The following is a 14,629-nucleotide window of genomic DNA, read 5'->3' as shown; positions in this document are numbered from 1 at the left end:
TGGTTTTCTTTACAATTAGTTTGGTGATATTGTTTTTTCAATAAGGGGAATGTGTCAGTAGGATCAATCCTCCTAACCCGTCTATATGGGCATGTAGATCATAGGAAGCCGAATAACATGACGCCTTGATATCTGCGATCCGATGTCTTATTCTAGAGAAACCTGTGTTTTTCTTAATATGTAAAAGAGCTGTTAAGATCTCTGTGCCCGATATAGATTTCCCCAAGAATCTGCCTCCAGAGCTTATTGTAAATGACAGCTCGTTATTAGCGTGAGACATGTAATGACTGACAGATGCAAATGAAGAAAGGGACAGCACCACAGCAAATGTGAAGAAACAGCTTACGTGTTTATTCTGCAGAATAAACACGTAAGCTGTTTCTTCACATTTGCTGTGGTGCTGTCCCTTTCCTCATTTGCATCTGGATTTATATACTGGGATGGATCCCCTGGTGAGGACGGGCGCCCTGTTGTCCATAGAGACGTTGTTATTTTAGGGTGCGGCCCTACTACTATTTTTTGATACTTGCATTATGTAATGACTGACAGTCTGCGCTCCTGATCGACATGTCTCACACTGGTAACTGTGCCTTTTCATTTAAAATAATCTGTGGAGGCAGATTCTCGGGGAGATCTATGTCCGGACCGTAGATCTTAACAGCTCATTTACATATTAAGAAAAATGTGGATTTCTCTGGAATAAGACAACGAATCACAGATATCAAGGTATCATTTTATTCAACTTTTTATGACCTACGTGTCCAAACATTTTATTTAATTATTATACTCACTTATATTAATCACGCCATTAATTCCACAGCGCTTTACAGACATCATCATCTCTGTCCCCATTGGGGATCACAGTCTAGATTCCCTATTTATATGTCTTTGGAGTGTAGGGGGAACCGAAGAACCAGGAGGAAACCCACGCAAATACGGGGAGAACATACAACTCCTTGAAGATGTTGTCCTTAGTGAGATTTGAATCCCGGACCCCAGTGCTGCAAACCAACAGTACTAACCACTCAGCCACCATACAGTGCTATCCACTGAGCCACCATTGATCCCATTGGCAGATTTCCTTTAACTTTTTTTTTTAAAAGCTATACTGTCATATATTTTGAAAGGGGCAAACTTAACCTTATAGACCTTAGCAAAGCTGCTTGGTTCTGTGCATCTGAGCGGACCGGTTGTGAGTGTTGCAGACCCCTTCTATCCGCCTATGACGTCCTTGTGCCTTAATAAAGCGTAAGGCAGACGGGGTTATATTCATGATATGCCTCAATGTTTCTTGTTTTTTTAAGTTGCAGTTAATTGGACGTCAATGTCATGTATACGTTTTTGCCACTTTGTTCATAGTTCCAGATTTTTCACCTCCTCCTATAACCCTTTACTACTTTCCTGAAGCAAGACACGCGATATATAAAGTAACTGTTCTGTGGAATGACCTGAGATGTGTACAGCCTCTAATCCGCCTCAACATTCTTTAAAAGTATTTTTGCCTTTCTGGTCTGTGGATTTATACTTTTTTTTTGTCTTCTTTTTTTTTTTTTTTTTTTTTTTTTTTTTTATTAAAATGCTAATTAATTATACAGTCTTCAGACATATTTAAAGAAGTGACAGATTTTTCCAGAGGGATTAATTAGATTTTGAATCTTTTATACTCTTTAATATTTGCAGAAGGGTGAACATACGCTACATGACACTATTACATTAAAAGATGCTATGTAGTAGATAAGCAATATGGCGCTAGAGATGTCAGCTCTGTTTTCCCTGTGCTAATTGAGTTTTTGTTTAATTTGACTGTTCTTCTTTAATTTACCTGTAGTCGTTGAGGTGACTGAAAGAGGGGGCTGATAATTTATGGTGTCCGGTGTGAAAAGAATACATAAAAATCACAATAAAGGAGGTCATGCATTGTTTAAATAACATTTTTATGTTAAATACTTGTTTTTACATTTTTCTTTTTTGCAAACTTTCCTAGTGATTATCTAAATTTAAAAAAATAATCCTGATTTTATTAAAATTTTTATACTGCATAAAAGTCTGAATTTTCCTACATTCACCATGTACTTAGATCTCTGCACAGGTCACAGAGCATGTGTGGCGTTGCTGGGCCTCCCAACCCCACAGGCACAGTCATGGTCACACCCTCCGCGGCCACGTGGAGTCCTGACCGGAGTTTATAATGACTGCTAGTTATGGATCCTATCCCCTGTAAAACTTCCTCATGCTTGCTGTGACCCCTACATGGCTTTTTGCAAACTGCAAATAGGAATTCTTATAGCTTGCTTACAAAAATGGCTTTCTTCTAGCCTCGGTGATGTAAAATTTGAAGAGAAGGTTCCAGCATTGATAGTTCTGAGAGGTTTATTAAATGGGTACAGATTTTAGGAGCAGCTGGGAGAGCTGGATAGGACTGGCTGCTCCCCTATCTCCAATCTAGGCCTTTCAGCTGATATAAAAGGGCAGCTGAGCTGCTCCATAGTTGCTTAGGCAGAGAGCTGGAAAAACCTCTGGTATGCTGGTCAGACTGCCAGAAACTGACCAAGTGTAGACCTATGTTTCTGGTGAGTCTCAGCCAGTGAAAAAAGGTGTGTGGATTGACTAGGAAGGACTCTGTCCATGTTACCATCACTGTATTTTCTTATATGATTTCAGTTTATGTCAGAAAAGGGCTGTTTATCTTCTTTTGCTGAAAGTGTTATGGATTTTTTGAGTAGTAAACCTCTCTGAGTGAACAAGACACCCCATGCCTTTGTGTACCTCAACTGCTGCCAAAAGTGAGTGAATCCCTACAATTGGTGGAAAATGCGGGCACAAGTTCCAGGGAGCACAGAGGACTGCTGCATAAAGATTGTATGTTCTGGATAAAGACAGCTACAGCATTCCAAGCATGGGCAGACAAAATGGAGGAGCTTGTTATACAGCTGGTCCTGGTTAATATCCAGCAACAGCAGATCAAGCAGGAGACCAACAAACCGCTCATGCAGCAGCTTCAGCAACAGCAGTGCCACCAGCAGCAGATGGAGCTCTTCGCAGAGGCTGTCCACGGCAGGGAAACTGCACCAACCCAAAACAGAGGTGACAACACCCACCTGAGGAAAACAATAAGAGGGGAATTGCAAAAGATGACGCTGGGTGATGACATCAAGGCATTCCTGACAGTTTTCAAGTTGTTTCTGGTGGGTGGAGGCTCTGGCGCCATATCTGACTGGGGAACCTTAGAAGGCATACCTTGACCTGGTTCTTCAGGAGGCCAAGGAGTATGATAAACTCAAGGCCAAGATCTTGGCTCTTCTGGGAGTAATCTTGGCAATCAAGGTGAACAGGTGCACCACTGGAACTATCGCAGGGACAAACCTCCCCAGTCACAGATATTTGACCTCCTGCACTTGTGCAGAAATAGTTTCAGTCAAAGACTTGTTCCTCAGCCCAGATGGTGGAGAGAATGGTAAAAGATCAATTTATCCTTTCTCTGCCAATGCTAGTTCAGTCCTGGATTGATCAGAGAGATTCCCATAATGCAAATGACCTCGTATACTTGGTGTAGAGGTGTCGGGCAGTTGGGGCTTCCCTAGGCTGTCAAGGGAGCCTGACAACTCCTTTCAGGGATACCTAAATTAAGGGGCTCCAGACTACGTCTGGGTGGCACTCAGTGATTCAGAAGGGGTCAGAGCCGTGTTGTAGGGATACATCTCGGGACATTATCTGTCGGAGGTGTTGTGCTTCGGGCCATATATCAGTCAAGTGTCTCATGAGCCAATAGACTGCAGCCTAGGCCAGTGCTGCTTCTACCTTGCTTACCCTGCTTGAACTGCTGTGTCTCAACCTGGCAAAGGCAATAGAAAAGGAAAAAGGCCAATACATACAGTGAAGGAAATAATTATTTGATCTCTTAAGTTTGGCCACTGATAAAGATATGAATAGATATGAATAGTCTATAATTTTAAGGGTAGGTTGATTTTAACATTGAAAGATAGAATATCAAAAATAAAATCTAGAAAATCACATTGTATAAATTATATAAATTTATTTGCATTTTGCAGTGAGAAATAAGTATTTGATTCCCTACCAACCATTAAGAGTTCTGGCTCCTACAGACCTGTTAGACGCACCTAATCAACTAGTCACCTGCATTAAAGACAGCTGTCTTACATAGTCACCTTTATAAAAGACTCCTGCCACAGACTCACAGTCAAACTCTACAACATGGGCAAGACCAAAGAGCTTTGTAAGGCTGTCAGTGACAAGATCATAGACCTGCACAAAACTGGAATCGGCTACAAAACCATAAGTAAGACGCTGGGTGAGAAGGAGACAACTGTTGGTGCAATAGGAAGAAAATGGAAGAAATACATAATTACTGTCAATCGGCATTAATCTGAGGCACCATGCAAAATCTCACCTCGTGGGGTATCCTTGATCATGAGGAAGGTGAGAGGTCAGCCTAAAACTACAACGGGGAACTTGTTAATGATCTCAAGGCAGCTGGGACCACAGTCACCAAGAAAACCATTGCTAACACATTACACCATAAAGGTTTAAAATGCCTGCAAGGTCCCCCTACTCAAGAAGGCACATGTGCAGGCCCATCTGAAGTTTGCCAATGAACACCTGGATGATTCCTTGAGTGATTCGGAGAAGGTGCTGTGTTCAGATGAGACAAAAATTGAACCTTTTGGCATTAACTCAACTCGCCGTGTATGGAGGAAAAGAAATGCTGCCTATGACCCAAAGACCACCATCCCCACTGTCAAGCATGGAGATGGAAACATTATGTTTTGAGGGTGTTTCTCTACTAAGGGCACAGGACTACTTCACCGCATCAATGGGTGAATGGATGGAGCCATGCACCGTAAAATCCTGAGGGACAACCTCCTTCCCTTCGCCAAGACATTAAAAATTGGTTGTGACTGGGTCTTCCAGCAAGACAATGACCGAAAACGTGCAGCCAAGGCAACAAATAAGTGGCTCAAAAAGAAGCACATTAAGGTCATGGAATGGCCTAGCCAGTCTTCAGACCTTAATCCCATAGAAAACTTATGGAGGGAGTTGAAGCTCCGAGTTGTCAAGCGACAGCCTCAAAATCTTAATGATTTAGAGATGATCTGCAAAGAGGAGTGGATCAAAATTCCTCCTGACATGTCCGCAAACCTCATCATCAACTACAAAAAATATCTGAATGCTGTGCTTGCCGACAATGATTTTGCCACCAAGTATTAAGTCTTGTTTGCCAGGGGGATCAAATACTTATTTCTCACTGCAAAATGCAAATACATTTATATAATTTATACAATGTGATTTTCTGGATTTTATTTTTTATATTCTGTCAATGTTAAAGTTAACCTACCCTTAAAATTATAGACTGTTCATGTCTTTGTCAGTGAGCAAACTTACAAAATCAGCAAGGGATCAAGTAATTTTTCCTTCACTGTATGAGAAGTGCACACCTAATGAATCAATAAAAATACATTTTTTATTAACACCAGGAACGAATCAAGACTTAACAGTGTCAAAAATGTAAACCGCCAAAAAAGGTACAGCATTACAACGCCCCTGAGGCCAGAATAGGCAAAGCAAATGCTATACTATGAGATCATAGACTCTACAAACAATGTGCTAATCTGCATAGAAAACTTGCTGTATATTTTTATGCAATGATTTGTATCCAAATTAATGTTAAAGGGTCTATATGGTGTAGCTATCAACCACACCACTAATCATGGTGTGATTCAGTGGGTGTTCCCATTAAAGTGCAATGTAAGTGGGCGGCCCCATGAAAGTGCATGTGCACAGTATGTAATAACCATACCATAAGCAGCCATATAGAGATACGCGAGCTGTGCAGCCGGACAGCTCACAACCAATAGACAGAGGAGATTAAAAGATGGATGGAGTAGGCAATCTTGGATAGAGGGAAGGGGGAAAAAAAGCTTCTAGCACCAACTCACTTCAACTCATGTAAAGAAGTGATCATCCATGAATAATAGAAACCTGGGATAGAAGGTGTGTTAGGAACAAGCCCCATTGCTACAGTGCAGTGTTATCAGTAATAGTGCTAAATGTTATTCCCCAGGAGAAGGGAACCAGTGTTCGAGACAGTCCCACATTTTGCTAGGCATAATGTTCAGTTAGGAACCGAGGTGATGTGACAGGCACACGACAACTTCCTCAAGGCACAATCCAGGGAGTATAGTCGGTTGACTCAGGTGAAACACTTTATACCTGGGGATCGGGTGCTGGTATTCGTGCCCACAGTAGGGAGTAAGTTCCACGCCAAGGGGCAGGGGCCCTATGAGGTGAGTGGGATTGGTGAGGGCAAGTATAATGTTTACAAACCAGCAAAAATGAAACCCCACCAGGTGCATCATATCGTTTTGGTCAAACTTTGGCGAGACAGTGTTCACTGTTGGCTGGTTAAAAGTGCCCATTCCCCTGGCTTTGGGCTCATGATGTCTCAGAAGCTTTGCAACCTTATCGTTGCAAAACATACCAATGGCATTGGAAGAATTTCTAAACTACTGAAGGTTCCAGTGAACACTGTTGGGTTATTATCCAGAAGTGGAAAGAACCTAATTTCACCATAAATCAGCCACAACACAGTGCTCCCTACAAGATTTCAGACAGTTGAGTGAAAAGAATTGTAAGAGTTGTCCAATAGCCAAGGACCACCTGTGGAGAGCTACAGAAAGACCTGGAATCAGCCAGTACAATTGTGTCAAAGAAACTTATAAGTAAAGCACTCAACCTCCATGGCCTATATGTATGTTCACCATGCAAATCTCCCTTGCTGAGCAAAAAGCATGTTCAAGCGTGTTTAAAGTTTGCTCAACAACATTTAGACAAGCCTGTGAAATACTGGAGAATATAGTCTGATTAGATGAGTCCAAAGTTTATCTCTTTGGATGTCACAATGTTTGGAGACCAAAAGGCACTGCATATCACTGCAAAGACACCATACCAACAGTGAAGTTTGGAGGTAGGAACATCATGGGGTGGGGCTACTTTTCAGCATACGGCACTGGCAAACTTCATGTGATTGAAGGAAAGATGAATGGACAGATGTAAAGAGATATTATTGATAAAAATCTGCTGCCATCTACTAGGATGACGAAGATGAAACAAGGGTGAACATTTCAGCAAAACTATGATCCCAAACACATAGCCAAGGAAACACTCAGTTGGTTTTAGAGAAAGAAAAAAAACCTGCTAGAATGGCCGAGCCAATCACCGGACCTCAATCCAATAGAACATTTTTGGAATTAACTAAAGATCAGAGTTCTTAGTAGGAGCCCACCGGACCTTCAGGATGTGAAGAGTGTTTGCGTGGGCCAAAATCACACCTGAGCAATGCATGCAACTAGTTTCTCCATACAGGAGGCATCTTGAAACTGTCAACACTAATGAAGACTTTTGTACAAAGTATTAAATAAATTTAATTAAGCGTGTTCTAAACATTTTCTTTATGTCAATTCTCAATTTTACACATAACTTAAGTTATGGACATCTATGGTCTGATTTCTTTGCCTTTGTGGATTGGATGGGTTGTTACCGACATCTGGTGAACTTTTCATCTGAATTGCACCTTTAAAAAAAAAAATATATATATATACATAGAAAATTGGTGATGTGTTCAATACTTATTACACCCGCTGTATGTGTGTATATATAAATATATATATTGTAGGGTTTCTACTCATTCAGCTGTGATTGAGGTATGCACAGGAAGTGGTTTGAATAAAAATGTCCAGGCTGGTTTATTACAACTTCATAACACGCTCAGCATAACCAAACAAAAAGACAGCCTTTTACTGCACAGAGTGAAAACAGAAAGCACATAGTTCATACAGTAGTGTGGGTTCATCCGCTCAGGTTAGACCAGCTGTTGAGTCCTTTAGCAAATACAAGCAATACTGGAAGTCTGCACACCCCAAGACACAGACACTGAATGAAACAATTGTTCTCTTTTTTATATGCCATACCACGCCCCAGGGTTGGGATATGTAAGCAGTTATACCCACCCATCTCTTTGACTGCTCGTAAACTTGGCTATGATATGCCCTATTAACTCTCTCAGCACTATAAGTGCTGGAGCCTGCTTTCCCTGGCTTACATCATCAAAGCTACCAACCTCTATGATACATATCACCCCTCATGGACTATCTGGCTGCCATCTTACATGCACCCTCTCTGATCAGAGCTGAGGGGCTTTTAATCTATCACCATCAAACAGTGGACCCTCAACAGGGCGTCAGCATTGCCATCCAGTTTCCCAGGCCTATGTTCTACATGCAAGCTAAAATCTTGAACTGCTCGGAGATTTAATTTTCATCATGGCAGCTGAATAATTTACAGCTACTAGCCTGCTTGATTACATGTGGGGATTCCCTAGCAGCCAGGCAATCCCCACATGTACTTAGCCTGGCTAGTAGCTGTAAATAATTCAGCTGCCGTGATGAAAACTAAATATCTGAGCAGTCATAAATACCCGGAGGTCATCCGAGCGTGCTTGGGAAAACCCGAGCAACAAGCACACTCGCTCATCACTAGTTGCAACCACTTTTGAATCAAGTGTAGGAGGTCAAACATTAGGGACCGAGAAGGTTTGTCACCGTTGCACCCTGACAGAGTCACTCCTAAGCGTGCCAAGATCTCAGCTTTCAATTTGCCATACTCTTTTTCATCCTGTAAGGCCAAGCCATAATAGGCCTTCTGCGGTTTCCCCTTTAGATATGGCGCAAGAACCTCCACCTACTGCTCCGGAAGCAATTTTTCCAGTTCTGCCACTCTTTTGAAGACCATCAGGAATGCATCTGGATAATCACCTGGGATCATTTTTTGCAAGGCTCTCCTTACCGTCTTCCACACATGTGAGTCATTACTTTGACTTGGGTTGGGGCTGTTGCCCTGCCATGGATCGCCTCAGTTAGGAGTTCCATTGGCTGCCTGTGCTGCTGCTGCTTATGCTTATGCCACTGCTGCTGCTGCCATAGGTGTTGTTGCTGAAGATTAACCTGCACCAGTTGCTTTATCAACTCGTCCATGTTTTCTGCTTTTGCTCCTGCAGTCGCTTTAACCCAGGACATGTGGTATCTCTGCGGCAGTCACCCATGCTCAGGATTCGTGCTTGTGCTTCTAGCACCAATTGTAGGGTTTCTACTCACTCAGCTGCGCTTGAGGTAGGTACAGAAAGTGGTTTTCAGTAAAACATCCAGGGTGATTTATTACAGCTTCATAAACCGCTCAGCACAACCAAACAAAAAGATAGTCTTTTCTGGCACAGAGTGAAAACAGAATGTAAATAGTCCATACAGTAGTGCGGGTTTGCTCGCTCAGGTTGGTCCAACTCTTGAGTCCTTCAGCAAACACAAGCAAAACTGGAGATCTACACACCTCCAGACACAGTCACTGAATGAGACAATATGTCTCCTTTTTATCTGCCTTAGGTGGGGATATGTAAGCAGCCAGTCCCCCATCTCTTTGACTGCTCGTAAACCCTGCCCAGATACGCTCTACTAACTTTCTCAGCACTATTTGTGCTGGATCCTGCTTTCCAGGGCTTACATCACCAAAGCTACCAACCTCAATGATACATATCTCCCTTCACGGACCTGTCCGGTGGCCATTTTATACATATATACAGTGTGTATATATATATATATATATATATATATATATATATATATATATAAGAATTTATGAATTTATGTGTATAGTACAGATTATATGTATCTTCTTCTAGCCCTGACAATTTAATGTTTTGCTTGTTTACATGTTTGCAAGAACAGTCACATGGATCTGAAATGTATCCATATACTCTATGTAGAGTAGAAAATTACATAAATTGAAAACAGTAAAACAAAAAAAGACACATCAACAGATGCGGAATCATTAAAATTATACTTAAAAATAATAAAATTATACTTAAACACATAAAATTAAACTAGATTGCAGTGAATAGAAATGGCTGGTAACATATGCACAGTGTAAAACGATGATAAGGAGCATACATATAACACAGTAATTGCCATAGACTAGAGCCTATTGGATTGTCAAGAGATACTTGATAGCCTATATATATATTAAATTGCTGGTAGTCTATTAAAGCACAAGGTTGCTTGTACGTATCCAGGAGGATGGCATATTCTATGAACAAGAATAAAGCTGTAAACCTTGCAGAATCTGTGGGTGCTTTACATCATTTACCATTGGTTAAATTCGGGGTCCCCCTTTGCATGTCTCTGGGACTCCTCAATGGCAAGCTTGTCTGTTTCCTAAACTCCCACTTAATTAAATGGAGGAAGTCTCTCTATTTGGTCTTTTCCTCAATGTGACAGCCATCACTACAGGAATCAGCGGTCCCTCTGTGGTTTATCTGTCATCTGCAGTCGTCTTCTAGGGTCCCTGATGAACATCATCTTTTTTCTACTTTCTTACAAAGCGGTTATCCCATAAACAACATACAGTAAAGCTGCTATTCACAGTATAGGTGATAAATATGTGATTGCCGGGAGTCACACTGCTTGGATCCCCACTTATTACAATTTAAGGGAGCCCAAAGTTCCCTGTGTGACCACTTCTCTATTAACCTTTTATGGTTGTCCATTTTGGGGGAAAAGTTATATTTTTACCTAAATGCAAATATTTTGGGCTAAGAATCGTTTTTGCAATTGGGTTTCATTAAAAAAAAAAAATCACCATTTGGCTTTTACCGGCTCTTTCATTGAACAGTAACCCAGGGGTAGGGGTCCCATTCTATACTTCTTTTGTTGTGAAGTCTTACAGTTGACCATTAGCCCCTTGGAACTGTCTCTTGTAGTCATTTTCGGCATTATCCTCATACATATGCAAATGTTACTTTCAGGTTCCATCCCGGTAACGATATTAGATCACACACCATTTACATGTTTATGGTACAAGGTGCGCCAGTTCCCTCCTACTGGAAATGCCGCTCTAAGTCTACCTGCCCGCGTTCCAACATAACGCCGCCATATAAATGCCCGTCCTTCCGCATATACACACATATATCCAGGGAGGGAATGATTCTATTTACCAGAGCCTAATGCTTTTTATAATTGTTTTGAAAACAGATTTTGCTTGGTCCCAGGATGGCACCATCATTGTAAATTAAAGCATAATTAGCCTCTTCCCTTTTTATATTCATTAACTCTCCGGTGTTAATGATGCGGAGGGATGGAACGAGAAAGAGGGGTGAAAAAAAAGGAGGAAAAAAAAACAATTTGGATTGGGGAGTCCAGGAATTAAAGCGGTGATTTAGATAACGTGCTGGATGTATTGCCGCTTACGCATAATTAAACAATTGCTCAATTTAAACTTGGAAACGGGAGTGAATGTTGATTATACGGATTTAAGCTCATGGGCGATTAACCCCTTATCTACCCGAGAGGCCTGCACAAATGCTTTTCTCGTATTCTATAGGCGTCAAGTAATGTTGGACTACCATTCCTATCATGCTGCACTGCATGCTTAACAGATTACCTCTTATTACATGTAATGGTATATAGCCATAATGCCTTGTTACATAGTGATCGGTAAGCTGGCCATTGACTAATGTAGCTCTACTGTATCTCTTTGCATGCACTACCAACCATGACCACCAGGCAGCGTCCTACTTTCATAACCACCATGTGATGTGTTAATTATAAGCCGTGGCCACCAGTCTGTGTCTTACCACCCTGCAATATATGTCTGCATTCCTGCATAACTAGCTTTAACTATTAAAGGGGTCTTAGGATCTCTGCATTGCCAGGAGTGGTGCGATCCTGAACTTTGAGAGTCCAGACCAGTAGCATGGTCACGCCACTGATCGGAATTGTGTTCTCTCCCAGGCTATTAGCAGCGGTAACTTTGCCTCTGCAGCATAGGGACTAAAGCTGGTTGGATCCACTGATCTATTCAGCTTAAAGGAGTTGTCTGACCTTGGGGGTACAAGTCTGCAGTCATTCTGTGTGACTGCAGATTTGTGAATCCTCACAGCACACTCACTGTTCTCTGGCACCAGGAGCGCGCGATCATGTGTCGGCAAGTAAGCTATTTGCAAACTTCTGGCCACATTCTGACTAGACATGTTAGGCCTCAATTGTACTGAGCCAGGCTGTGTGTGCACGTCTAGTCTGCATTTGACCGCATACAGGCAAATGACATACTTGTGGTCATCATCTCGGCGCTAGCATCGGACAATCCCCCTTGCGCGCAGTTCGTGTTATGCGCGGATTCAGAAGTCTGCAGTCACATAGAGGTACTGTGGACCTGTACCCCAAGGCTGGACAACCCCTTTAAGAACAACACTAGCTGTCTGTAAAGCACAGGGCCTGCTCACGCCGCTCCCTCCTGTCCTAGGTAACCAGCCAGGCTTGCGACTCCAGGGTGGCCGATAAACTAGACAAGGAGCTGTAGCTGTATAAAATTAAAAAATCTTTTTGTTCTTGAGAAAACAGATGATTTTTAAGAAGGAATAAATTGCAAAAATACATGGATTCAAGGATTTTTCAATTATACCCATTCTTGAAATTGAGAGAACCCCTTTAAATCATACTAACATTGCTGGTGGGACATTTAAATGCATTGTTCTCTCTGAGAACAAGCAGTGCTCTATTCACCTTTCTCCGGTCCCCTGACGAATCTCCACTACTGGTCCCAGTGCAGCTGAGGCCAAAGATTATCTGAAAGGGTGCGACCCCTTTAAGTTTTACCCCCTAAAAACACCCCCAAACCAATAATGAACTCCCACTTTTGTGCAAGATTTACATAAACCACTCACTTTTTCAGCCCATGATGTTCCCAAAATTGACAGCATTGATTCTGAAAAATTAGGACTTTCCTGGCTAAATTTGGGACTGCACAAAATTTATACTATACCATAAATGAAGACTTAGAACTGTCACGGATCCCGGGTGTAACTACTGCCGGGAGACTACTAGCCGCAGTAAGGGAGCCCAGTGCAGAATGGCAGAGAACTCACCAGGTAGCAAGCAGGACCTGAACCATGTGACAGAGGGGGAGTGGCCAGGGACAGAGCCAGCTGCCGGGGTGCAAAGGAGGCGAATGGCGCCGGACAGTAGTCAAACGTGCCGAGGTCAATAACCGGGAGATAAGTGAGGTACTGGAGGGTGAGGCAGAAGGATAAGTCAGGTGGAAGCTGGAGGTCAGAAACCTGAGAGAATCAAACAAAGCAGATCGAACACGGAGAGCAAACAAACAACACAGTATGCACATGCACACCAGGGGGTCAGGCATAAAGACAAAACGAAAGTATAACTGACAGAGAATCCTAGTCCAGCGTGGGTATAAATATCCCTCCCAGATCCAAAAGGAGGCCACAACAATTAACCCTGAGAGAGCAGGGCATTAACCCTGTCCAAACCATGACAATAACATTTTCACTGCCACAGCTGCAAATCTGATACCTATCAGGCCTCGAGACCCTCCCATTATCGGTTTCTAAAAGGACATCACCGGCGATGTTCAGATGTAAGGGTACTGTCACACTCTGCAACTTTCCAACGATCACGACCAGCGATACGACCTGGCCATGATCGTTGGAAAGTCGTTGTGTGGTCGCTGGAGAGCTGTCACACAGACCGCTCTCCAGCGACCAATGATGCCGAGGTCCCGGGTAACCAGGGTAAACATCGGGTTACTAAGCGCAGGGCCGCGCTTAGTAACCCGATGTTTACCCTGGTTACCAGCGTAAAAGTAAAAAAAACCAAACCGTACATACTCACATTCCGGTGTCCTTCAGGTCCCTTGCAGTCTGCTTCCCGCTCTGACTGAGTGCCGCCGTAAAGTGAAAGCAGATCACAGCGGTGACGTCACCGCTGTGCTCTGCTCCGGCTGGCAGTCAGTCAGAGCGGGAAGCAGACGGCAAGGGACCTGAAGGACACCAGAATGTGAGTATGTACGTTTTTTTTTTTTTACTTTTACGCTGGTAACCACGGTAAACATCGGGTTACTAAGCGCGGCCCTGCGCTTAGTAACCCGATGTTTACCCTGGTTACAAGCGAACGCATCGCTGGATCGCTGTCACACACAACGATCCAGCGATGACAGCGGGAGATCCAGCGACGAAAGAAAGTTCCAAACGATCTGCTACGACGTACGATTCTCAGCAGGGTCCCTGATCGCTGCTGCGTGTCAGACACAGCGATATCGTATGGATATCACTGGAACGTCACAGATCGTACCGTCGTAGCGACAAAAGTGCCACTGTGTGACAGTACCCTAAAGGTACCTTCACACAAAACGACTTTGTAACGATATCGCTAGCGATCCGTGACGTTGCAGCGTCCTCGCTAGCGATATCGTTTAGTTTGACACGCAGCAGCGATCAGGATCCTGCTGTGATGTCGCTGGTCGCTGAATAAAGTCCAGAACTTTATTTGGTCCGATCGCCGTGTATCGTTGTGTTTGAAAGCAAAAGCAACGATACCAGCGATGTTTTACACTGGTAACCAGGGTAAACATCGGGTTACCAAGCGCAGGGCCGCGCTTAGTAACCCGATGTTTACCCTGGTTACCAGCGTAAAAGTAAAAAAAAAAAAACAGTACATACTCACCTGCGCGTCCCCCAGCGTCTGCTTCCTGACACTTACTGAGCGCCGGCCCT

Source organism: Ranitomeya variabilis, chromosome 2, assembly GCF_051348905.1.
Source record: "Ranitomeya variabilis isolate aRanVar5 chromosome 2, aRanVar5.hap1, whole genome shotgun sequence".
Taxonomy (NCBI): domain Eukaryota; kingdom Metazoa; phylum Chordata; class Amphibia; order Anura; family Dendrobatidae; genus Ranitomeya; species Ranitomeya variabilis.
This window is presented reverse-complemented; position numbering follows the sequence as displayed.